Source organism: Hetaerina americana, unplaced genomic scaffold (assembly GCF_022747635.1).
Source record: "Hetaerina americana unplaced genomic scaffold, ioHetAmer1.1.p SCAF_13, whole genome shotgun sequence".
Taxonomy (NCBI): Eukaryota; Metazoa; Arthropoda; class Insecta; order Odonata; family Calopterygidae; genus Hetaerina; species Hetaerina americana.
The window spans coordinates 7,769,752-7,796,273 of record NW_027286403.1 but is presented as its reverse complement, the minus strand read 5'-3'; positions in this window follow the sequence as shown (position 1 = coordinate 7,796,273).

The following is a 26,522-nucleotide window of genomic DNA, read 5'->3' as shown; positions in this document are numbered from 1 at the left end:
CCCTTCGCCCACCCACCACCTCCCCCCGACGCCCCGTGCCCTCCCCCTATCTAACAACGACGACCCCCTTTCGCACCCTTCCACCCCCCTCCTTCCTAACCCGGCCCTCTCGCCATGCCCCCCCCCGCGCACACACACACCCGACGGCCCCCCACTCCGGCCCCCCCGCCGCCGACGCCGCCGCGAGACGGCCGCATCGACCGGGCTATAGCTAGGCGGGCGCCCCAGACCTACCCCATTCCCTAACAGCCACAGACGGCCATGGGCAGACGCAGTCGCCTCCCCCCCACACCCCCGATTACTCCTCACCCCTCGACCCCTTTAGTCCCCTGCCATCCCCCTGCCCCGGCACCGGGAACCGAACCACCCACCGACCCCCGTAACTCCCGAAACCCTCCCCTGGTCGCCCCACTCCCGCCTCCGCCGCGGGATTAGTAACACTAGAACGGCGTGGCGTCAGGGCGCTTCCCTGCCCCCTGGTCCCCTTTCCGCCCCCTTCAGCCCTCCCGTCCCACTTGCGAACCTCTTGGCCCACTCGCAACTCTCTACGATCCACATGCAGCCAGCCGCTTTAAGAGAATTGCCCACGCCGGGCAGGGAGCGACCTTAAACGCATCCCCCTCGCGCTCGCTCTCCGTCGGGCACGCGAAAACGACAGGGGGTGGGCAATATTGAGTGGGGTGTCGGGTGGCGGGGGATTTCTTGCGGAGGGTTAACCCCGGCTTATTCTTCCCCACAGCCATCCCCGCCTCCACCGCCCCCCCCCTACTATGATCCAAGTGAAGAGAAGCGTGTTCGTGTGTCAGTCGAGAGAGGCGGGTGAAGGGGTTGTGGTGTGGGCCGCGGGAGGGAGAGAGAGAGAGAGAGGGTGGCGACCCCTTCTCGCATGTCCTTCCCCGCAAAACCCTCGACCCTTCAATTTCTGGGTGTCCCCGGCCCTCGACCCCTGGAGGACCCCTGGAGGGTCCTTTTCTTCCGCGCGAATTGATAAGGGGCGTTCCGACGCCCGTCGTACCCGCAGGGCCGCCATGGTTGCACTGATTGATGCCCGAGACGGGTTGCTTTACGGAGAGGTTAACGCAACTCGCAATGCAATGCAGGGATGACGTCGCCGGGACATTTTTGGGAGCCCAGTCGAAGCCCTGGTCGTTATCACGTCGGACAAGTACTTACACGTGCCTCGCAGTGTTTCGCATATTGATCAATATACCAATGACCTAATTAGCGAAATTCCGATGGCTAGAAATATGATTGTGTCAACCACGCTGAATTTTGTTTTTTTTAAGACAACCATTGCTTATCGAAGCTCGCCTGCCTCCTGACCCCGTAGGTACGACTGCATGAATAATTCGAGTTCAAAGAATGTGTTTTTCTTGATAGTTAAGGTATTTTGATAACCGAATTCCATCATTATAATATTTGGATTTTTAATATATGGATTTATGTAATTGAAGTAAACGTAGAAGTTTCATATGCATGTTGTATCTCACCTCCCCGGAGCGGTGACGATTAAGGTCCATTATAAATTCACCGCGGGTGACTCTCAAACCCAGTATTGGTTCTTCGCCGTGCCTCCGCGTAATCCTTCCTCATTTACTTCGTGGAATCTGCTTTCAGTTCCTGTACTTGTTTCACATATTAAAAGAATAAGACTCCCGGAAAAGATCTCTCGACGACAGTAGACCAATGAGGAAGAGAATATGTTCAGGAGAAGAAAATTCCGTCGTGATCCTTACACGGGAATCTGAGCTCTGGAACCAGGTAATCGCCAAAGGAATGGGTCGGTCATCTTCAAAAATCTTTGCAACCCCCACAACACCGATTTCTACTCGAGCAAGTAGTCTTCTCACTCCGATGCGTAGGAAAAATCCATTCGCTCCATCGGAATGAAAACTCACAGGATTCAATAGGGGCGACTTCCGTAATCGTGACGATTCCTTCGCCAATCTCTTGTAAATCGATTAGCCATTTAGGGCGAATCAATATCAACTCACAATTACGGAGTTCCGCATTTTAAGCGGTTTCCCCATTGCAGTCTTCCCTCATTTTGGGTCAAACTTTTATAAACATAATACGTAACCTCGTGCGGAGAGGGGAGAGTTAGTAGGGGAGGGAGGAAGGGGGGGCAGAAAGGTAGGTTGGTAGGGGAGGGAGGAAAGGGGGAGGGGTTAACCTTTTCCTTTTACTTTTTTCTTCCCCCCTCCTCCTCCTACTCCCCAACTCCCTCTCGAGAGCTCGTGCTATCCACGTGCGGCCGATTTCGTCCTGGAGGGAGGCGACTCAAAAATCGTTTAAGTGGGAAGTCCTTTCGCTGTGCGGCATGTTCTGTGCAGTTGTGCGCCGTTTGAACGGGGGATCTCGGGGAGAATGGGGGGGAGGGGGCGTGCGCAAGTAACTCGGAATGCTCCATTTGAGGAGCTTGCTTTGGCTTGTAGATGTTTTCCAAATTCACCCCTTTCACCAACACCGCCACCTCCACGCCAAACAAGCCATCACGACCGTGGCCACACCATCAGGTTTCCCCTTCAGTGTCATCGCTTTTCGAACAGTTTTTTTATCGTGCACATTTACCACAGGTTTTAATATTCAAGCGAATGATTGCTCGGATCATGAAATCAGCTTTGGGAGAACGGAGTGAGTGAGGTTGAGTGTGCAATGGTTTATTGGAATCATCCATTCGAGGAGTGCCTTGGCATTTGCCATTTGTTCCATGCTTCCACCGACGGATCCATCCCCATAGCACACTCTGTCAGATTTTTTTGTCCAGCAAATTCTTTCGGGAAGAATTTATCTCTCAAGAATCGTAACTTTTTAGTATGCGAATTAATGTTTACTTGGCCCCACCGTGTTGCGGGAATTTCTTCATTTTGCAGTTTTAGGAAAAGACGCGACTGTCAACAATGTCCAACCACGGTTACGTACTACTGTCTCGCTCTCATGTGTACGAAAGAACCACCAGCTTGGTGGGCAACAAAATTCGTTTCGCTTAATGTGGAAAGCATTTATAAATATGGTGATTTGAGAGTAAAAGAATATTGCATGCGAGTCTTCGTCGTGTTGGCCGTAAAATGATAATAGGAAAGTAGTTAAATGGATACATCTGTTTTGTCATAGGAATATTATGGGAGTGATACTAACTTCACTACCTCCACAGAGTCTTAGGAAATGTCGGAGGAAATTTTAGCTTGTAAATCAAGCCAAGAATGGATTATAGCTACTTAAATTTGAATTAAAAATTTAATTTATTTGACGTTAACGCCAATAAGAATTGATTTTACTTAATAAGTACCTAAATCAGTTCATGTTGAATACACTCGAGATTTATTGCGCAAAACGAAAAACTGAACTGGGGACCACTGTATAGAATTGTTGCCCGCGGGGAAAATGGAGAACCATGGTTACAAATGTGAATTAAATGTTACACTATGGTACCCCTATGCTGGCTCTTTGTTACGCTATAGAGCTTTAAAAATTGTGCTTCTCCATCCAATGGATGCAGAATCAAATCCTACTTCTGTATTGACATTTTTTTCAGGATTAGTCGAGGGGACGCCCTTCCTTGATTCTTGGAAAACCGAATAACCTACTCTGCAGTCCACCTTTATTAGCCTGATCTTTGATTTGAGATAGGTGTACGCAGGAATGATACTCGAGCAAAATATTTCATTTTTACGACAACATTATGTTCTTATTTTATTTTGCTCATGAATTAAATAGTTGGGCAAATATTTACGTGCTCACCCTTTACTTAATTACACTAGAAATGTGTGCTTTACAGCATTCGGTTTAAAAATTTAAAGGGAACTCTGATTATTGAGGAATTGCTTCTTTTCCCAAATTATTATTCTCATGCGCTCCTTTCCAGCCTTGGCCCTAAATAATGATCCTTCAACACAAATAATAATTTATTCGCTTGCCTGCGTCTGCCACGTAAGCAAAATCCTGGCTTTTTCTTCTTCCACACTTAAATGCTTTGCCTTCATCACTTTAATATCCGTGTATAATTTCTATGGCATTTTTTCCATGTAGATCGTTTGCAGCTATTTTAAATATTCTTACCTTGACGAGCCTTTCATTAGGGCGCAGAAAGTATCCTCTCTCATTACAACCATGCCCTAATATTATTATTAGGTAATCTACCGGTTAAGGTAGGTTTTGGATTGACATAACTACCAAATAAATATCTCCGAACAAAACATAACCTAATATCCTACTCTACAAGTCCTTCTTCATCTCTGTGTACCTAAATACCCCCCAAACCACCAGAAAAGTGTTTGGCAGGGGGCACAAGAAGACGATGGATAAGGATACCGGAGGAAGTATAAGGATAAGTGATATGGGGGGACATGGGAGAGGAATGGAAAAAAGAAAAAATATTCTGACAAAAACCTCAAATAATGTAAAAATCTTTACTTTCTTGATGAACACGTATGAACACCAAAATTGCTTTGCAATCATGGTAATAATTTAGTAGAATCCTATAGTTGTTGCTATAAAACTCTTCTTCTTACTGGAATTTATCTTTTGCATTCATCTTGGTTCACACTTCCCAGTTTAACTATCTAAGTTTCGAGTCTTCCATATATTTTAAGTGACCTGACAGCACTCACTATCGGTCATAGGAGACCAGTATCTGAAATTCGCTTGCTATATATTTCTTTATTTTAGCAAGACTTATGATATCTGCTAATAAATATACTGAATGAAATTCGTTAGATAATGGTGCAAGTATTTTTATTTTCTTATTTCCATTGCTTCCACGCCGTGGAAATGTAGTTATCAAAGAATTGTTTAAGTTTTTAAAATTTAAATTTGTGTTTCTGCGGAACTGTGGTACGCCCCTTCAAACACATGAAATAGGCCTCTATGAAAAGTTTATTCGCGGATGGTTGTTCGGCGTCAGACACTCTCAAGTCACGGCACCCACATAGAATTTCCTAGTATTTTTAGGCCGTCTCACCCAAGGATAATCCCAGCACACTCTGACTTACCAATGCCTATCGTCCACAACTGTGTATTCATGTGCAGTGACTGCTTGGCAGCGGACATCTACGTCTAGAGATCGATCAATGAATCCGAAAAATATAATGAATGTGTATTATTCGGTCTCCTTAAAAATTTTACATTAGTTGGTCGATCTCTTTCTCTTTGTAATACTTGCACCTTACACATTCATAAAATTGCTCACGCGTTGTTCAAACCATCGAAGAATGTGTATCGATTAGTGAATACGTACATCAAAACGCATGGGCTTACCCTTCATGCCTTTCCCTTTCCTAGCAAACAATGTAAAAAAAGCCTGATTTTGGCTTATTTCTGGGAGCTTAACCCTTTTATCAACTCTTTTCCTATTGACATGTTTTTTTCAAATACCTTTTGCCTCGGCCATTTTGCACATTGTTTCACATATGCTCTTCTTTTTCTCAGCCTTCTTATTTTGCCCTGCTTCGAATGTCTGCTCCCCCATTTCCACATATTATTGTCCAAGTTTACCACTTTTCCGCCTATAAAAATAATTTATTAATAGAAGAAAACAAATAAAACCCTGATGGACAAATCATACAAGATATACTTGTATATCTTAAAAAGTAATCTCTACTATCTCTAGTACGTTTAATGTAATTCCAAGTGAGAATTTTCCACTTGAAATATATTGAGACATTATCACCTTTGGGATCGATATGGTGAGTGGCAAATGCACCTGATTCCCACTCTAAGGTCCGGTGCGAATCCTAGAGGTAACGGAATTTACTAGTGGTATCCCGATCCCTACTTGGCGTACTATGTGAAGAGTATTTCAAACAGAGTACGCCGTTCGAAAGAATGGTTGTTAAATTATGAACAACGTGGCACTTTTCATCATGAGTAAATTAATGCGGATGCCGGGTTTCTCTCCGTCATTTCCCCAATCCCTGAATCACCTACCCGTGTCAAATCGCCGATATCCTTTATGCCCTAAATGACTTAAGTTGTCGGCTGGCTCCCCTATCTATAATATCTTCATCTATAATTACCACCTCTTAGGATTATGGCAAACATTTGTCATATTCCAAAGCAGAAAATTCAGCATATAATTTTGAAAAATTTGGAAACATTTAATCATGAGAATATAATTCAGAAAAGATAAGAAGTTTTCAAAAATCACAAATTTATCTTCGAATAAATTTACTGTTAAAATAACAATCAACGGATAGACAAATCTTCAAATGTGTAGCTTCGAAGTAGAATTTAGCATATATATATCAAAAAGGAAATTTTAGGATACACCTGTAGTAATAGCAAAAGTATGTAGAAAAATTAGAGAAATGATATTAAAGAAAAAGAAGATAGGACAATTGTGAGAAATATTTTTGTCCATTTTAACGGGTTAATTCTTACCTCTTCTAAGTTTATCTGAAGAGACTAGATGACTATTCTTGATATATTATAAATCTATTGACGTCATTTAGATTAAGAGACTTCTGTAGCACTCATGCAATTAATTAAACGGACTATGTAATAGGGCTTACTGGGTGAGTAAAATGTTAAAATTTCCAACCTGGAAACAATTTAATGGCAAGTGAATATGCCTTGAAATGCAGGCAATCCCGAGAGGCAAGTAACTTTTGAAACGTAGAAACGTATGTGCTACAAACCAGATTCGTACCAATACCCCTTAAAATATGGGAGTCTAATAAAAATTTAAAACGGATAAGTAATAAGAAGGAATAGACCAGTGTGTCAAATATTTTTCGATTGGCTGCACAAACGTTATTCAACAATGAATATCCTTATTTATTTCGTAGTTACTGTAAGTTGACTAATTTTTTTACGGAAGCAGGGAATGGTAGCTGACCGAGCTCGGAGTACTTCACTGAACATATTGAATTAGGAATTCCTTTGTGTTATAAATGTTAAGAGGGCAGTCATTATATTTAGTGGCAAATTGAGAAAACCTTTGCTCAACTCTATCAGGCACAAACTGTCGTATTTAATATTTAATGCCTGAGTAGTAAAATGTAGAGTAGAAGTACTGAAGCTTGTTAAGGTGAATCATCTGGAAGCGCCATCCAGGCCGCAGGCAAATCTAAAGAAAAACGGGTTAAGATTGTTTTCATTTCTATGGTAATAATTTATACATTTTTACCATACTTAATTGGTATTCACTAAATTACCATGCAAAGGATGTAATTTGATTAATTAGTGTGAAATACGTTCAAGGCATGAATTCAATATTTATACTAAAAAAACAGTGGTATTATGCCTCTTTCTAATCTCTTCATAATCCAGACGCACTCAAAGACAATTTTTGCTATTCCAAATTTTTGATAATCATTATGTCCTTACAGGATGGGATATTCATACAATATTTTTGAAGAAATTACATCTCTTATTTGCAGACTACTCATTTCAGTTTCAGCCGGCACTGACTCGGGGTAAATTTCGACCAAATCTCGCTCACTCAGTCGGGCCTACTGATTGACTATGTCGATTAGGAAACCTTTTTATAAGCGTCCAGTGAAAAGGCTTCCAAAGTCCTTTTTCTCCATAGAATTTATATGCACGTCTGATCAAAGGCAATGTGGCGTAAATTCAGAAACTACTTGTACATATACACAACGACATCCAAATTAAAACGTCACGTAACGCAAGCCAAGATACATTAAAATATTGCTTTCTGTTGACGAACTCCTTTGAAATTTTTTTCCACAGTTCTCTAGATATAAATGAAGAATTTACTATGTTAGAATCCAAATGCTGGTATCACAAACAACAGAAATTCCTTTTTACCGAGAATATAGCCGTATTATGCAATAAAACAGGGATTTATTATATTTCATTATTTGAAAGCATAAATATCACACGTAATAAAATAATTTTGTGTCCACTAAGTACACACGCCAAATGTAATGGGAGGTTCACTCTCACGATAAATAGGTAATTGAAAATTATTTAATGGTAATGAGCAATCAGCGAAAGTACTCGAAGATAAGGGACTAATCACAGTATATTGATTGGGACTAATAAGAGGCTAATCCCAGGACATTTATTTAAAATTACTATGAAATCCTATAAATATTTTGTAAGGTACCGAAAAGTTGTCAACAACACTAATCGAACAATACTTCTATCTAATTTGATGTGGGAAGCTAGGCACCATAAACAGTAGAGAAACACTCATTTCAGGGAAAAAATCGATTTCGTGGCAAAATTTACCTGATGTCCCCTGGTGCTTCTACATGGAAGGTAGTGAGGAACCACCAATTATTTTTATACTGATGCAGAGCAAATAACTTCATGCAATGTTTCACATTCATTGATTAATTAATTTACGTCATTGTCCCTCTGTAGATAGATTCCAGCGGGAAACTAGTCTCTTTCGGGTATCTGGGGAATGGGGTACGTGTACTTTGGCATCAAATGTTCATTTAGGCAAAACATATGAGATTACTAGCGACAGGTGGACGATTTAAAGCAAAACACATGGAATCTGCTACCATATCTCAGGTATATCAACTGATATGTGCTGTATAGAAAGACATTGCAAGAGGTGGGCAAACCTGGTAGGGTTGGTGACCCTATCAGGAGCAAATATCATTAATATTATCATTACTGTCGCCCGCACAGCTCTAGGGGTCCTCGGAACGCACAAGCCCTTCCACCACGTCAAGGTTGTATACATATGTATTCAAACACGAAATCCCGCCAAACGGTAAACAAATACTCATGTATATAGAAACAGATATAAGGGAAAGGGATAGGAACAAACATAAAGGGCGAACACAGAGGAGGTGGGGAAGGCGGAATCAAGCAGATCACGAATGTAAAAATATTGCCTGGACCGGGATTTGAAATCCGGATCTTTCCACTTGCCGGGCGGAAGCTCGTAACCACTTGAGCTATCCAGGAAACGTAATTTACACTGAGATCTGCGATGCTTTATGCAACAAAAAGCGGGAGAGACAAGGATTCCGCGGTCGTCATCTCAAGAAACCCTTTCAAAGAAAAACCGAGAGCAGCAGAACAAAATACACAGAAGAAAAAGACCGAATTAGTTGAAACAGGAACATGAATATTTAGGACAATGATGAGGACAGGAAAATTGGAGAATATTAAGCGAGAGATGGAAAGGGGAAATATAAATATTTTAGGTCTATGCGAGGTAAAATGGAAGGGAAGCGGGGATTGCTGGAGTGATCAGTATAGAATAATATACAGCGGCGGGGACGTGCGTGAACGTTGGGTTGCCATCGTATTAAATAAAGAGGTAGGAAGAAGCGTAGTCAACATAGAACAGGCAACGGATAGAATATTACTTGTAGAGATAAAAGCAGAACCGACGAACTTGGTTATTATTCAGGTGTACATGCCACCGAGCAACCATAAGGAAGAAGAGGTAGATAGAATAACCGAACAGTTAGAGTACATAACCGAGTGTGTTGCCCCAGGATATTGATGGGGGATTGGAATGCGACGGTAAGCGAAGGGAGAGATGGTAATGAGGTGGGGGCCTACGGTTTAGGTACGAAGAATGACCGCGGGGAGAAAGCAGTTGAGTTCTGCAGGAGACAGGGAATAGTCATCACAAAAACTTGGTTTAGACAGCACAAAAGACGCAGGTATGCATGGAAAATGCCAGGTGCCTCAAAAAGGTGTCAATTAGATTATATTCTGGTTAGGCAAAGGTTTAGGAAGGGTGTGATAAATTCTCACAGCTTCCCGGGAGCGGGTGCGGACTCTGACCACAATTTAGTTGTTATGAAATGTAGCGTCCGTTTCAAAAAGACAAGGCAGGGGTGGCGGGTTAGAAAATGGAATGTAAAAGCATTAAATGGATTGAAAAGGAAGGAGTACCAACAGGCGGTAGGGAACATCATGGAGGATCGTAAAGACCTAAGTACTGTCGAAGAAAAATGGGGAAGTATCAAGAAGGGGGTTTTCTGTAGCCGCAAAATACACTATAGGAACCATTAACGGAAAAAAGGACCAGGAAACCGTAGATCACGGATAGATAGATAGATAGATAGTGGTCTTTATTTGGGCGAAATTGAGACCACATGGTCCCTTCTTCCATTTAACCCACGGATGAGATACTTGCAAAGATGGATGAGAGAAGAACATGGAAGAATGTAAACAGAGTTTGGCAAAATAATGTGCAAAGATAAATAATAAATTGAGAAGGGTAACAAATAATTCAAAATAAGCATGGTGTAAAACGCAGTGCGAGGAAATGGAAAGTTTGGAGAGGAAGGGTGAAATTAGTGCGCTCTACAGCAAGGTTAAATAATTATCGGAAAGTAAGATTGGAAGATCTATGCTTACAGTTAGAGATAACGCTGGTAAGATAATAGTTGACACTGGAAAGATCCAAGAGAGATGTAAGGAATATATACAAGAACTGTTTAGTGAAGAATTTAGACCCACAAGGTTAGACATAGAATAGGATCATGATTTAGAGGAAGTTAGCTTAGGTCCAGGCATACTCGATGATGAGATAGATAGGGCATTAAGGGAGATGAAACTAAACAAGGCCGTGGGGGTGGATAATGTGTCTTCGGAACAACTGAAATGTTTAGGAAAATGCGGGAAGAAGAGGCGATTTGGCCTGATTCATATCTTGTTTGATCTATCACATATTGCTTGATAGAGTGTATTGGGAAAAACTAATGAGTATCTTGCAGAAAATAGGAATAGATTGGAGGGAAAGGAGGCTAATCCGCAACCTGTACAGGTCTCAGACTGCTCAGGTGCGGGTGGGAAACGGAGAGTCCGGATGGGTAGTGTTAGGAAGAGATGTAAGGCAGGGTTGCCCATTATCACCGTTGCTGTTCAACCTATATGCAGACGAAATGATTAAAGAGGCATGGGAAGAGCTGGAGGTAGGAATGAAAGTCGGCGGGGAATTTGTAAAATCAGTTAGGTTTGCTGATGGCCAAGCTTTAGTTTGTCAGTCAGCCAAGGGTTTGCAAGCATTGTTGAGTGAATTAGAAATTCAGGGTGACAGGTAGGGGATGACAATCATTATGAATAAAACAAAGGTTTGCGATTTTCTGGCAAGAAAAATGCTAAGCTAAACGTTAAAATAGGAGGGCAAAAACTAGAGCAAGTAAAGCGGTTTACGTATCTCGGAAGTGTTTTGGAGCAACACGGTCAAAGGTCGTAGGGAGAAGAATTGCGCTAGGTAAAGAGGCTTTCACAAGGAGGGAGTTTTTGAGAGAGACGTTGAGTAAGTATATTAAAAGACTCGCATAAACTTTGATATAGAACGTAGCTATGTACGGCGCGGAAACGTGGTCATTGAAACAGGAGGATAGGCGTAGATTGGAGAATTTTGAAATGTGGGTGTGGAGAAGAATGGAGGAGGTGAAATAGACAGAGAAGAAAACAAACGAGGAAGTACTTGGTATGGTGGGCGAAGAGAGGGGTTTGTTGGGAGAAATCCTATGGAGGCAGGAGAAGTGGATAAAGGGGGTATTGACCGGCAGTGGGATGTTGAAGGCTGTAATACAGGGGAGAATAATAGGCAAACGAGTAAAGGGCAGGAATAGGGTAGGGATGTTGAACAGGATGAAGGCAGGGAGGAAGTACTCAGAGATGTAGCGGGACCTGATGCAGAGTAGGTTGCTTGATTGTATTTTGTTAGGAGTCACAAAATTTGTATTTGGTAGTTATACCCATCCAAATTTCTACCTTAACCGGTAGATTTCCTTATCATAATAATAAAAATAATATATATAAATAAATAAATAAATATATATATATATATTATATATATATATTATATATATATATATGTATATATATATATATATATATATATATATATATATATATATATATATATATATATATATATATATATATATATATATATTCCTCCCCGGACTACAGCCTTGACGTGGTGGAAGGGCTTGTGCGTTCCGATGACCCCTAGAGCTGTGCTGGCGGGAGTAATAATAATTGCTCCTGGTAGGGTCACCCATGCCAGATAGGCCGAAGTTTAGGAGCCGGACGAAAGGTAGTCCACGCAGCGTCTATTCCTCAGTGAGGCGGCTGCAATGGCATCTGACCCCAGTGGGGCGGCCAGGAAGTGATGTAGTCACGTTAAAAACACTGTTGAGGAAGGCAACGGTAAACCACCTCAATTATCATTCCCAAGATAAAAATGATGGTCACTGCAGAGATTTTGAATCCTGGCAACTACGGGGCTCGGCCCAATCGGCCTAGCCCCGTAGATGCCGAAGATGTTGACCGAATTAGTAAGATTAGGAAGTTGGAATATTAGGAAAACGTTGAGGACAGGAAAATTACAGAATATTAAGCGGGATACGTGAAGAGGAAATATCGATATTTTAGGTTTATGCGATTTGAGATGGTAGGATAGCGTGGATTACTGGAGTGATATTCACCGAATGAGATACAACTGTGGGGACGAAACCCAACGAGGCGTTGCCATAATATTGAATTAACAGGTAGGAAGAAGCATAGTCAACATAGATCAATCAACGGATAGTATATTCCTTGTAGATGTAAAATCAAACCGACGAACTTTGTCATTGTTTAGGTATACATGCCACCAAGCACGTGTGGGGGAAGAAGGCGATGGGTACACGATCAGTTATAGGACATACATTTATCCGCCCTTATTCCAGCAGGAAAATATTTTATACTGATCGGGGATTGGAATGCAAGGTTTGGCGTAAGTAGAGATGGTGATGACATAGGAGACTACGGAGTAGGCAGGTGGAATAAACGCGAGAAGAAAGAAGTTGAATTCTGCAGGAGACGGGTTAGTCAACCAAAACTTTGTTTAGACATCGCAAAAGGCATAAATATACATGGAAAATTCCCTTTGACTCAATAAAGTATCAGTTTCGATTATATTAATGGTAAAGCACATATTTAAGGAACTGCGAGATTGATTTTCACAGTTTCACGGGGGTGGATGTGGTTTTTCATCACAACTTAGTACTCATTAAGCGTAGCGTCCAATTCAAAAAGATAAAGAATGGGTGGTGTGTTAGGAAATGGAATTTAGACGTATTAATTGGAATGATAAGGAAGTAGTATTAGTAGGCTGTTGAGAAAATACAAAGGGAAAAGAGGCGTGCACTATCGAGGGAAAATTAAAATATATAGGAAAACGATATCGAAAGTCGCAAAAGAAACAATAGGAACTGTTAAAAGATAAAGGACTAGAAAACAGTGAATCACGGATGAGATGATTACAAGGATGGATGAGAGGAGAAAATGGAAGAATGTAAAGTTAGGCGAAATGAAGTACAAAGAGTTAAACAATAAATTTAGGTGGGCAACAAATAAAGCAAAATAAGCATGGTGGAAGTCGCAGTGTGAAGATATGGAAAGTTTTCAGAAGAAGGGTAAAATTGGTGCGCTGTACAGCAAAGTTAAATCTTTATCGGGAAGTAAAAAAGGAAGATCGATGCTAACAGTTAGAGATAAGGCGGGTAAGATAATAGTTGACGCTGTAAAGATCAAAGAGATATGGAAGGAATATATAGAAGAACTGTACAGTAAAGAACTTAGACCAACAAAGTTAGACATAGAAAAGGAACATGACGTAGAGAAAGATAGCTTAGGTCCAGGCATACTCGACGGTGAGGTAGAAAGGGCATTAAGGGAGATGAAGCTAAGTAAGGCCGTTTGTGTGGATAAAATTCCTGCGGAACTACTGAAATGTTTAACAAAAAGTGGGAGGAAGCATGAGTGAAAAGGGTATGTTTTTGCTGACTAAAATGTGCAAAAACGATAACGTTACATTCTATCAATGGTGCATTGCTCTATATTCTTTATTAAAAATGATCAAATAGCCTGAAACTAAATTTCATACTTTCCTTATGCCGAAGCTGTGCACCCTGATATTCCATGGAGATAGTCATCAAATATTTAATACAGAAAAGAAAAGTTTCAAAGTGTTTTTCATTAAGAATTGCATTTTAAATAGTGTTAATTCTGCTAAAGTTCTAATGAAAATGGAGGTGGCAAGCTCACTGGGCGTGGGTAGATTACACCTTCAATGGATATCTTTAAAAAAAGTATAGTAAGAAAATGAAGCGATAGAAACGTTACAGTAGTGATAACAGCCATTAAAGTAGGATGATTTCGCATGCCGAGTTACACGCTCGGAGTCGAGAATGTTTTTAACGGAAAGTAACAAGCATTCCCGATGTTGAATTTAATCGCTTGGTAAATCTAACGTAAGATATACAAGGAAGGCAGACTAGGGTCACGGTAATTTTAATTTTATCTTAAGTCACTTAAGGAAGAGGCTATTAAAAAGTTGTCAAAACCTACCGAAAAATATGTATGCCAATTTTATTTTTTAAATAGGATCTCACCGCGTTTTTTGTTTTTAATATGTTATAGTAATTAATGAAAATATATTTGTTATAATAAATACCTTGTAATCAAATACACATCTCTAGAACGTTCATAACAACGTGACAAAATAATTGAAAAATTAATCTTAAAAACAAATGAATTGAATGATAGTAAGCATTTTGCTAATGTATTAAAAAAATATTTAACTTTACGTGTTTTATGTTCGTCGCCAAATTATGATGTTTATATAAAGGATTTTATTATGTATAGGACGGTGTAGTATCTGGAATTATTGTATCATGAAATGTTCGATTACAAATTTTCAACGGACTTCTCCCAGAGGAGAACCTCCGATTCCTAACCTGCCGAATATATTCAGGTTACTACTGCTGGCCGCCCGATTTTGCGGGCTATGACTTTCAGCAAAATGCCCTGCGGCTTATTTAACCTGGAAAACTGTTTTCAGCTTAAATAGCTTTTCATAACAATATTTGTGGTGGATAGAATATGATAAAACTATGATTGCTTGGTCACCAGCAAACCTAACTGATTTTACCTATTCCCCCTGACTTTCATTCCTCCCTCCAGTTCTTCCTATGTCTCTTTAATCATTTCCTCTACATATACGTTGAGCAGCATCGGTGATAATGGCCAACCCTACCTTACACCTCTTCCTAACACTGCCCATCACGAGAATATATAGATTGTAATACCAATTATCTATTTAATGCGATTCTGCTAATTCTTTCTATAAATGACAGTGGAGTAGTTGCATAGAAGAATCCACGATACAATTTCAGTGGTCACCGGTAATATAGCGTAGACAATCTATTTCCCCAAAAAGGAAACTAAAGAATACGAATGAATATATTTGTGCTAATACTAGTTTTGGACTAACAAGAGCAACGGTATTTCGTTAACTTTTAATGACTGATCAAAATTGTTTTTTACATCTTTTTAAAGTCATTTTAGCTGATAAATGTTCAAAATGTGTGTTTTAATATAAATTCCAAGATATAAGTTCGTGCCGCATGAAGTGCTGACGACGCGAGTAGCCGCTGGACGAGGTCAGATAGCTTCAGTGGCTTGTCTGCCTTCTCTGAGCCAAGTTGCGTGACGCTAGCATTGCCTGTGTTGTTTCTGTGATTGTTTACAATGTTTAAAAAAATTGAGAACGCCGCCAGTTGTGAAGTGAGGGCAGTGATTAAATTCCTCAATGCAAGAAACGTTCGCCCATGTGATATTCATCGCCAATTAAAGGAGGTGTATGGAGACAATGTAATGGACGAGTCGTCTGTTCGGCGGTGGTGTCGCAACTTCAACATGGGGAGGGGGAACACACACGACGATGAGCGTTCGGAGAGACCGTCTGTCATTACAGACCAACTGGTGAGCTCAGTTGACGAATTCGTGAGGAACGATCGGCGCGTCACAATTGATGACATCTGTGAGCATTTTCCCAATGTTTCTCGAACAATTGTTCATGAAATTGTTAAACACCATCTGCATTATGCAAAAATTTGTGCAAGATGGGTCCCTCGCGTATCTCAATGAGCTGGCGGCGAAGGACTATGCAGCAGGAATACAGAAACTTGTCACACGTTATGACAAATGCCTTAATTTGCTTGGAGATTATGTTGAGAAGTAGTTTAAAGTATCCTCTTTCAAATAAAATTTTTTATGTTTGTTAATATTTACTTTTGTGTCTTTATTTCACGAACGGGTACTACTTTCCGGATGACCCTCGTATATATATATATAATCAGAAAGTCTCACGGATGTGAACTCATTATGTATTTGACGTTAGCACTAGCGAACAAAGACAAAAACACAGATACACACCAAAAAGAAGAGAAACTCACAAGGTTTCGAATTTTCGGTGGTACAAGCCACCTATTTCAAGGAAGGAACTGAGGAAAAGGTTATAACAGTATGGGCCGGAAACGCTGGATGGAAGGGTCAGGTGGGGAATGGTTTGTAAGGGAAAGATTTCGGGAGGAATTTTTAGAAGTGTAGGAATAATACGGAAAGTGTTGGGAGCGGAGGGGGGATGAAAATATTTGTAGATCATGGTAATTTATTTCTAATATAAATACCTGAAAGATATAAAGGATCCAGGCGCCAGACAAATGCCTGCTCTATTGTTTTGAAGGTAAGTGGAGGGTTATAGATTGGGAGGGATGCTAAAATGCATGCACTATAGCATTTATCAGAAGGGATGTTGCATTCGGAGGCATGTTTTGAAATTGGGAGCATCCCCAATACAGCAGGAATACAGAAACTTGTCACACGTTATGACAAATGCCTTAATTTGCTTGGAGATTATGTTGAGAAGTAGTTTAAAGTATCCTCTTTCAAATAAAATTTTTTATGTTTGTTAATATTTACTTTTGTGTCTTTATTTCACGAACGGGTACTACTTTCCGGATGACCCTCGTACATTGAGCAACCGTCACACAATGGCAATGGCTATTCTAAAGGCCAAATTCCAATTCTTTAATCGCATCCTCCGGAGAAAAGATTTCATATAATTAATAAATCCATACCAAAGACGGTGTGCTGAAATTAACAAGTCCTAAGAGATGGTAGAATGGTTTCAAGTTTACGAGGAATCCTCGAGAGAAAAAGGGTGATGGAAACACAATAACGACGTCGCCTGCTATTAATTACCTTGATTCAGAATTACACCTGCCAACGGACAGTATGTGATACTGAGAATTTTGTTTAGAATGCAGCTGCGCTGGGATTTGAATTCCATTGAAAAATCCACCTTAAACTTGACTCAATTCTTGTGGTTCGGAGTGAGAAGGCAGTAAAACCTATTACTACAGCGATAAGTTCTCCCAACGCTTTAAAGTGAAAATATTAAAACCAAAAGATGCTAGCGGCTATACATTAAACCTAACTTTGGATGAAAAAAGAGGGCAAGTCTTGGTTACAATGAAAGAGTTATTAATATCATTGCGCTGCGGATACCTATGCCTACGTTAATAACCCTTTGTCTAACTACTAACAGTAATTCGGAAATAGTTTACGTCCAAGCCATTAAAAAAATTACTGAATAGTTGGCTTTTTTGGGTTATGGAATCAGGAGCAAATTTGCGGGAGCCAGAGCAAGTCTGACGACCGCTCCGGGAGTAACCTCACCCTTCCCAAACGGGCGGTGAAAGTTCGGCGGCAAGCGAGTGAGTGGCCAGGAACTGCCCTATGGCAAGCTGAGTGGGAGATGAATTGTCGTAGGTCTGGGATGGAAGCGCTTGGCTTAAAAGCGTCGTGCGGCATCGGGTTCTCACTTCCGATCTTGAATACGAGCGGCGAGGGTATTTATCAAGTACCAACACCTGAGTGCTTATTGCTACTCTGTCAAAATGAGGGATAGTGGATGATAGTGTCACGGTACCTTGGAAATAATTCACGTAACGTCCGTTTTGACAATAAAACTTTGGGTATCGTTATTACTGCTCTCATTTTGTCACAACGCGTGTCATGAATGACGGAATGAAAATATGTTAGTGAAATAGTCAAAATGGATTCGATTAACCAGGATATTTCCACACAAAATCTAACTGAAATATGTACGATGAATGGGTGGGATGTTACTGAAAAATAGACTTTGTGAACACTAAAAGATAAATAAATGTATTTTAAAACTAACAGTTACGATTTGCTGAAAAAAGTCTCTTTAATTTCGCCCGAAATAAAATCAATGCATCGGAATTTAAGACACTTTCTAACGGTCTCAATATTATTGTGATTAGTGTCAAAACAGGGGCTTCGAATTTAATATTAATGAATGCCAGCAATAAATTCATCTCTTCTCATGGTCTACAACCTTTACTAGGGTGAGCAATGACAATTGTCACTAGTAGGATCACTCATGTCGCATAGGTTGAGGGGTAGGAACCCGAACAAAGATAGTCTACGTAGCGTCTGTTCCTCAGTGAGGCAGCTGCAAAGGCGTCTGACCACAGCGGGGAACCATTAGAGTGATGATGTCCAGCAAATTGGAATCGATAGGAGCAGCAGCAGCGAAAAAGACAAAGAGGAAGACTGAACCAGTTAGAACTGTAACTTGGAATGTGAGGACGATGCTGAGAATAGAAAAATTAGAATATATAAAGCGGGAAAGGAAGAGAGGATAAACGGATATTTTAAGATTGATAAGGTAAGCTGGAGGTAAAGCGGGGATTACATGAGGAATATATAATTGAGTAATATGCAATGGAAGTGAAGAGGGCTAGAATGGGGGCGGGAAAATATTTTACAAAGTTATAATGAGAAGCAGTAAACATAGATCAAGTGAGTGAAGGGATATCATCGGTAGAAGTATAATAGCTTAACCAACGAACTTTGAAGCTGCTCAGGCCTATGTATCAAAAAGTGTTAATTGGGTGTAAAAAGTTGACAGGTTGGACGGTGAAGTTCAGGAAATAATTACACTTATTACTGGAAGCAAAAATTCGATTGTATTGGAGGAATAGAACGCGGTGGAAAGCGAAGGGGAAAATGCGGGTGAGGCAGGGAGGAAGCAGTACAGATCTGCAAACGGGGATTCAGAGAGATATCAGTTAGACCTTTTTGTGGTTAGGCATAGATTTGAGAACAGAGTAGTTCATTCTCACAACTTTCCGGGAGCGGATACGGATTCAGATGATCATTTAGTATTAATAAAGTTTAACGTCAGATTTAAGATGATAAAGCACGTAAAACAACTGAGGAAACGTAATTATGAAGCATAAACCTGGGTATAATGTCAGGAGTACCTGAAGGCGGTAGAAAAATTGACGAGTGGACTCAGGGAGACGGGTAAAACAGAATGTTGAAGGTAATATTCCAAAAAAAAGATATGGAAAGCCAAAAATGGAATAAAGGGGAGTAGTTTATAGGAAAAACCCAATACAATCGTGGTTTATCGATGAGATGGTGCATGAAGTACATTTGAGGACGAAATGGAAGAAGGAAAGCAACGAATTAGGTGGTGGAAAGCATAATGAGACGACGTATAAACTTATGCGGAAAACAAATGGGACGAAAGAAGCTTGCGGGGATGCAGTGCGGGGACATGGAAATCTTAAAAATGTTGGCATAGGTGCGTCCTGGATCAGTAATACGGGTACATGGTTCATACCAATGTCCAAGGTTCGCCCTCCATTGTACTTATTTATTCTCTTAATGCGCGCGTATTCGCTTGTGCAGCCTGAAACGAAACTGAATATAATAATCATTCAGCATAGGGTATAACCGAGAGACTAACAAACTCGCAATTGAATCTACTTGACCTGATAATTAAATCTAAAATGACACCCAAATTTTTACGTTAACATAGGAAATGAAACACCGGAGTTAGTTTTTGGGCAACTTATGAAGGAAAAACTCGAATCAAAAAAGTAAATATTTATTTAGATTTTACAATGTTACTTAGCGTACATCCCTATGTGGGACATTAAGGAAATGGTTCACACAGGTTAAATTTAATTTTTTCGATTGCTACTAAACCGTGACTAGCCCTGGCAGAAATGGGAAATAATGTACCGGCGGTATCAGGAAACTGAAAGATACGGTTATTATATTATCTCTAAAGGTGAACAATATTCCCATCATTTAACAATTATTTGCAGCGGATAATTTGCAGTTTTGAGAGGCATACACTTTTTATTACAAGGAGCAATCGTTTACTCGGCTCGAAACTTATCCATTTTGGAAATATAAATTGCCAATTTTGTCAATTCAACTTAATGTTTAATAACCTTTGGCAGGAAAAAGTTTGCAGTTTTTTTACGAAATGGATAGGCTACGAGCAGAGTAAACGAATTTTATTTTCACAATTAAAGAAAGATAATATTAAGCAGTCATTTTTATCAGTTGATCGTACAAATGAGGAATGAACTACTTGAAATTAGAATACAAATTGATACGATTATGATATCAGAAAAGTAAATTATCATAAAAATTAAATAATATTGGACGTTAATTTAATTTTGGGCTAAAATGAGCAAATATACATATATCTGCTATATTACTCGTATAATTGTTTTTGTTATTCTACCATTTAAGGTAGGTTTTGAATAGACACAGCCTATGCAATTGTAAAACGTTGTAATTACTTGCTCCTCATAACCAAAAACACAAACTGAAATTTGGAACTACAATAAGTTTCTTTTCAAATACACACACCTCTCTCCTCCCTTAATTCCATCCAAAATCCCTATCCTACTCCTGCTCCTTTCTATATTGCCCAAAGTTCACTCATCACGTCTTCACCAACCCATCGTTAATAAAATGCTATGAATCCTTATTAACTGCCTCCTTTTGACTTCTTCGAACAATCCTCACGCCTTCCAGCCCATGCCCAGCACTTTCTCGCTTGTTTTCCTTACAAATTGCACATTTTTCACCCTTCTTTGCACCCATATTTCAAAAATCTCCAATCTAGGCCTATCATTCTGCTTCAATGACCACATTTCCGCGCCAAAAAAGATCAGGCTCTATATCAAAGTTTTAGCTAACTTTTTCCTAACATCCCTACTTAATGGCCCGGTCATAAATTATTTCCCTCTGGCGAAAGCTTCTTTGCTTAATGCAATTCTTCGCCTTATGTCCCTGCTACTTTGACCATTTCGGCCCAAAACACTTCCGACATAGTTGAACTTTTCCAACCCTTCTAGTTTTTCCCTCATATTTTAACGTTTAACTTGGCTTTTTTCCGTCTCAAAAACTGCAAAACTTTGTTTAATTACATTTGGCAACCCATTAGCTGACTGACAAACTATAGCTTGTCCATTCGCAATTCTTACTGATTTGATGAATTCCCCTCCAATTTTCATTCCTACCGCCAGTTTTTTCCTTGCCTCTTTGATCATTTCTTCCACATATATGTGGAAAGGTATAGGTGACAATGGACTCCCTTGTCTTAATTTTCTCCAAAACAGTGTCCATGCGGACTCTCCATTCGCCGCAAGCACCTGCGCAGTCTGTGACATGCACTCCTATTTTCTGTCATTAATTAAATCCAATTCACTCTATCGAATGCATTCTTGAAATCTGAGAAACAGACAAATGCATCCTGATATTTTTTTTAATTCTAGAGTCAATTCCTAATGTTATTTTGAATAAAAAAGGCGTCAGAAGGATAGGTTGTATTCCTTTATTCACCCATGTATTAGTAAAAATATTACGATGTCAACCAATACTTAATGCAGTAGCTACTCCAAAATTCAATCACTATTTTCGTGTCCTGTAATTTTTAAAATTACCATACAAAATATTAAATGAGAATGACCAATGACCAACGAGAATGAATAAGCCAAGTAGCTGAGATTCATGAGTGTGATTTTCGACTTACCATTTCCCCTAAACTATTCCAATGCATTATTGAAAATGCATTGAATATACATTTAATGACTCTTTATCAGTGACACGGGAGCCAATGATGAAATATTTCTTTAGGAAGGAGCCCTCAATATGATCCATCTGAGAATGTGAACTACATATTTCCAAGAACTATCACGCAAATAGTAGCTAACATATCCCTGAAATGGGATTAATTTCTTATCAAACGCATATGTGAAAATAACTATTAGGTTGAAAGCAATGACAGTCACTCTACCAAATAGAGTTATTGGCTAGGGTTCAAACTTTCCGCGCCAAAACAACAGTTTTGAATTCCATGGTTGCGGTTGCGGTTTTTTCTGTCGTTCTATCCGCACTTTGGTACGCAGCACGTTTAGTACGTTACTCAGTATTTCGGATGACGCACTGAACTTTTAGAGCCCTACAATGTTCTTGCAAGAGTGGGCCAGTACAGAAAATTAGTTTTCGCCTACCCTTTTCCCCTCGTATTCAATCACATCTGACCATATTAAAATCATCTCCTATAAGGAACCGAATTCACACCTAAATTATCGCATTTATAAGGGGTATACCATGGCTGTGAAAGTAAGCAGTATTTCAACCTAAGATTTGTACGATTACATAGAGTTAAATATACCATATCAGATTTCCCAGTTACACTCACTTTTGCACACATATCCACAATTCGAGTATCCCGAATGGAGAAAATGATACTCGCACGGGTGTTGACCGCCGTAAGCATAGGAGCTTGCTAAAAGCCAAGTTGTCATTCATTTCGCGGAGTAATCCGTTGTAAAAAGGAAGTGTTGTTTCTTATCTTAAATTGGGAATATTTTAGATCATACGGCCGGTGGTAGAAATTGTTGGGTGAGGAATTCCACCCTCTCTCTCCCCACTATGAAACTTGCTTGAGGCAGTTTTTCAGCTAGGGCCACCCTACCATCCAGACCCTCTCCCATCGGGCATCGCTATCTGTCCCCATTGCGGGCATTGAAATTTGAGTCGATCCCAACAGTCCTTCCGGCGCCACGGACTGGCGGCGCGCCTGCTTTCGTGACGTGCGTCCCACCTCCTCCACACGCACGTGACGCCGGAACCACTTCCTCGAAGACGCGACCGTCTCGCGGGAAATCAATGAACTCTAGGCCCGGTGACGGGTCGGACAACTGCTCGCGGAGTGGCGACTCGCACCGCCAAACCCTCTCCCTTAAAGTTCTGGAGCTGAAAGGGGAACGGCCCTCATTTGAGAGAAATTCGGACCGTGGTACCACCTATTCGTCTTGCCGTCATTAGAATTGGCAAGGGAGGCTGACACCTCTCCCCTCCCTTGGGCTTTTTACCAGTGGAGCCAATGTCTTGGGCAAGTTAAAAATATTGCGATTGAAATACGAATTATCATGCATCCAATGGCTGAATGCATTTTGAAAAGGAAATAAGTCGTTTCCCATTAGTCTGGGAAAGATTTAGGACACATCGCCGGTGAGTATTTGGTAGCCAGGAATTATCTGATTTAACTAAAAATTTTCAAGAGATCTAGCATAGCTTTTAAGTGAATGTGATTTACTCGTGAATAAGCGTCACGATAGGGAAGTCATGTTATTAGGCGATTATAGGAACTATAATAGTAGTTGATCATTCATGAAAAGTCTTAAACAGACTAACATAATTCTCGTACAAACGAAAATAGTGCTCGAGTTTAATTCAACTGTCTGAAAAAATGGAAAATTATTAGGTCCCATTACATAATCATCTTAGCACACGGATAAAATATTAAAAATAGAATATTTTAAATACTAATTCTTCTTCGGCTCAATTCTCAATTACGAAAGAGCAAGGATAAAAACACCGATTTTTATCGATGATGCTGTCGTTTATCTTATCTCCGCATGAACCTTAATAGAACGTAACTAAAAGATACATTTACAAAGAATTAGTACCAGTGGGTCAATCTTTTCTTCCAGATCCTTAATCGATTGCTCCTCATAGGAAGTTGCTGAATCTCTGACTGCTGTCCACTCTACTAAGCGCAGAAATCGCTCCGAAACGTTTACGTCAAAATCCGTGAGGGTTGAGCTGCCGCCTAATCGAGCGCTAAGAGGAAGATTAATTCTTGAAAACAGTTAAAATTTGATATGTTTTGTATAAAAGGTGCGAAAATGTTTTGATGTTAACCTATCAAAATGACCTTTAGGTTGATTACTGCGGCTAGTGAAACAAGCAGAATTTCAATGTAATTAAAATATGAGGAATCAGTTTGAAGTAATGGAGCCAGAAACTTGGATGATAAAAGAGTACTTGGTTGAGTTATGACAGAATCATTAGAGGGAAAAATTTATAAATCGAATAATACGTAATATATTTGTGTTAATAATATCACTAATGTTCTAAATTCCCTAAAAGAAGTGCTCATTGTCGTTAAGATTGCCTAAACTTTAAATATTTATTCGACAGTAACATTAACACTGATATCCTACGTACAATCGATGGAATGACAACACCATTGCGTCTGTTCATTTTCTTTATATCAACTACATAAGCATTGTTCCTGGCTGAATGGCAAAAATTGTGACTTTTCTTAAAATATCAGAATCGTGGACCATTTTATCGCATGTGAAATAAATTTGGCACATGATCTGTAGTATGGTGATATCTATATATTGTATAGTGTCATGACTGGATAGAAAAGTTTAGATAGGTGGAGAAAATCAGGGAGGAATGTGAAAGGAGAAACAAAGAGGCAGAACGGAAGTTTAGGAAAAGGTTGGTGGGAGGGATTTAGGAGTAGGGTACCCTAAGGTAAATGCCCTCGTCATTCCCTACCCCCACATCCTCCGAGACCCATCCATTTTGGTCAACATGGTAACGATAGCTGATGATATCTCCGAAACAGTTCGTACCACATTAGTATTCCTGAGAACCCCGAAATGTGGGTACATCTTTATTCCATCGTCTCAATTAGACGCGTGGACATCGAGTGACATTTACAGATGGGGTTGTAGATATTGGCAGAAATCAGGCGGATGATATTTTAGTCATTCGCAATGGGCCTTGCAAGTGAATGAAATCACACCTATCTGGTGGGGTGGTCGGTCCAAGTGACGAAAAGGAAGGAAATTCGAGACGCCTCCGTAGTGCGAGAGTCATGATGGGGCAAAATTGAAATATATTAGGCCGGGGATGTTCGGAACAGAAATATATTGATCCTTTAGTGTCCTTGCGACAGCACATGGGGGGAATGCCTATGAATGAGAAAATAAATGTTATGGAATCGTGAAGAAAGGGATACGCACTCACTTGAAGTCAAAAATATTCCCTCAAGGCGATTGATGGGGTTGAAAAACGCAAAATAGAATGTTTGTTCAGTTCATCTGGGCAGGTTATGGTCATATTATTTTTTTAAATACTGAAAATGGTGTTCCTGCACGTGATGCCAGTACGGATAACTGTAAATGGAGCATAATCAAGGGATGCATGGAAAATTCTTCAAAGCTTTATCAATTCCAAAGGCTACATTTCAAAGTAAATTGCAGGATAAAGATAAGCTAGATCTGATAAAGAAAAAGTCAATTTTAGCCCGTTTTTTGTGTATTAGGAAGTTAACAATGGTGTTTTAATATGGATTTACTTGTCCCATAAATCAATACCCATTTATTTCTTAAGGAAGAGTATTCATATGACACTTATTTTAGCTGCTCATCACATGATGGCTTAAGGGGAGCAAAGCATCCGATATTACTGCAAAAGTAACCGTCAGCAGAAGTCAGAAGGACCTCCAAATAATTCCAAACTATAAACTCATATGAGAACGTAATGACAAGATAGATTCTAGAATAAACCAAACCGTACTATTATTTCCATATTATTTCCGCGATCAGGAAGAAATGTCAGGAGAAGTTGAAATCGAGTTGAAGGCAACAAGGGGAGGCCACGGCGTCTTCACTTATTTTCATCTCTCTGCTTCTTCTCTTTCTCAACTTTTGTCCTCTTCCTTGGAGCTTCAACCCTGTACAACACAGGCTTTGGCCTCACTCAAGATGCTGCTGTAAGTGAATTTATAATGAGGAGTTCCTGTGAAGATTTAGATATTGGAAAATTAAGATATTAATTGTCGCAATATGGGCCTACGCTAAGTTTTGGGTTAGCCTAATATGGCTCTCTGCGCAGCCGCTTGTGGTTTACTGACCATGAGTCGATCCAAATAAACTAAGCTGGGAGGTTGCTGATTTAGCTACCAAGATTTTTTTCTAGAATTTTAACCTTCTGAATACTCACAGTAATGGGACAGTCATGTTATATTACCTCGTACACGCTAAAGAGAGCATTTTAATATTCCATTTAGCAAAGGGTCTTAGGAGTAGGCTCTTCATACACACATTGACATTTTGAAGAGGATGCGTCCCTTTCCTTGAGAACCTGTTCATGACCAAATTTGAAGATAACTATAAAGTCACTTTCGACTATTTCCATGTCACTTGGTTGAGATACGTCGATAATATTTTTGCAATTTATGATACCAAGCAAGCCCCTCTAGAGCACCCATGAAATAGAAACCAATCAATCTCTTCCGTTCCCAGATATCAGAGTAAACCGGACTAATGCACAAAAAAAACTTTCCACACACACCAACAGCTACATACATCAGTCGTCTTTTGAACATAATACACACAAACAAGCGGCATTTCATTCCCTAGTCCATATAATCGTTAATGTCCCATTAAGCAAAGCAAAATTTCAATCGGAATTGGAGTAGATAAAACGAACCGCCGCTATAAATGGTTACAACCCAAACATCATCGATAAGATCCTCAAGAAACAAAAGCACAAAAAACTAATTCAAGACAGCACCACAT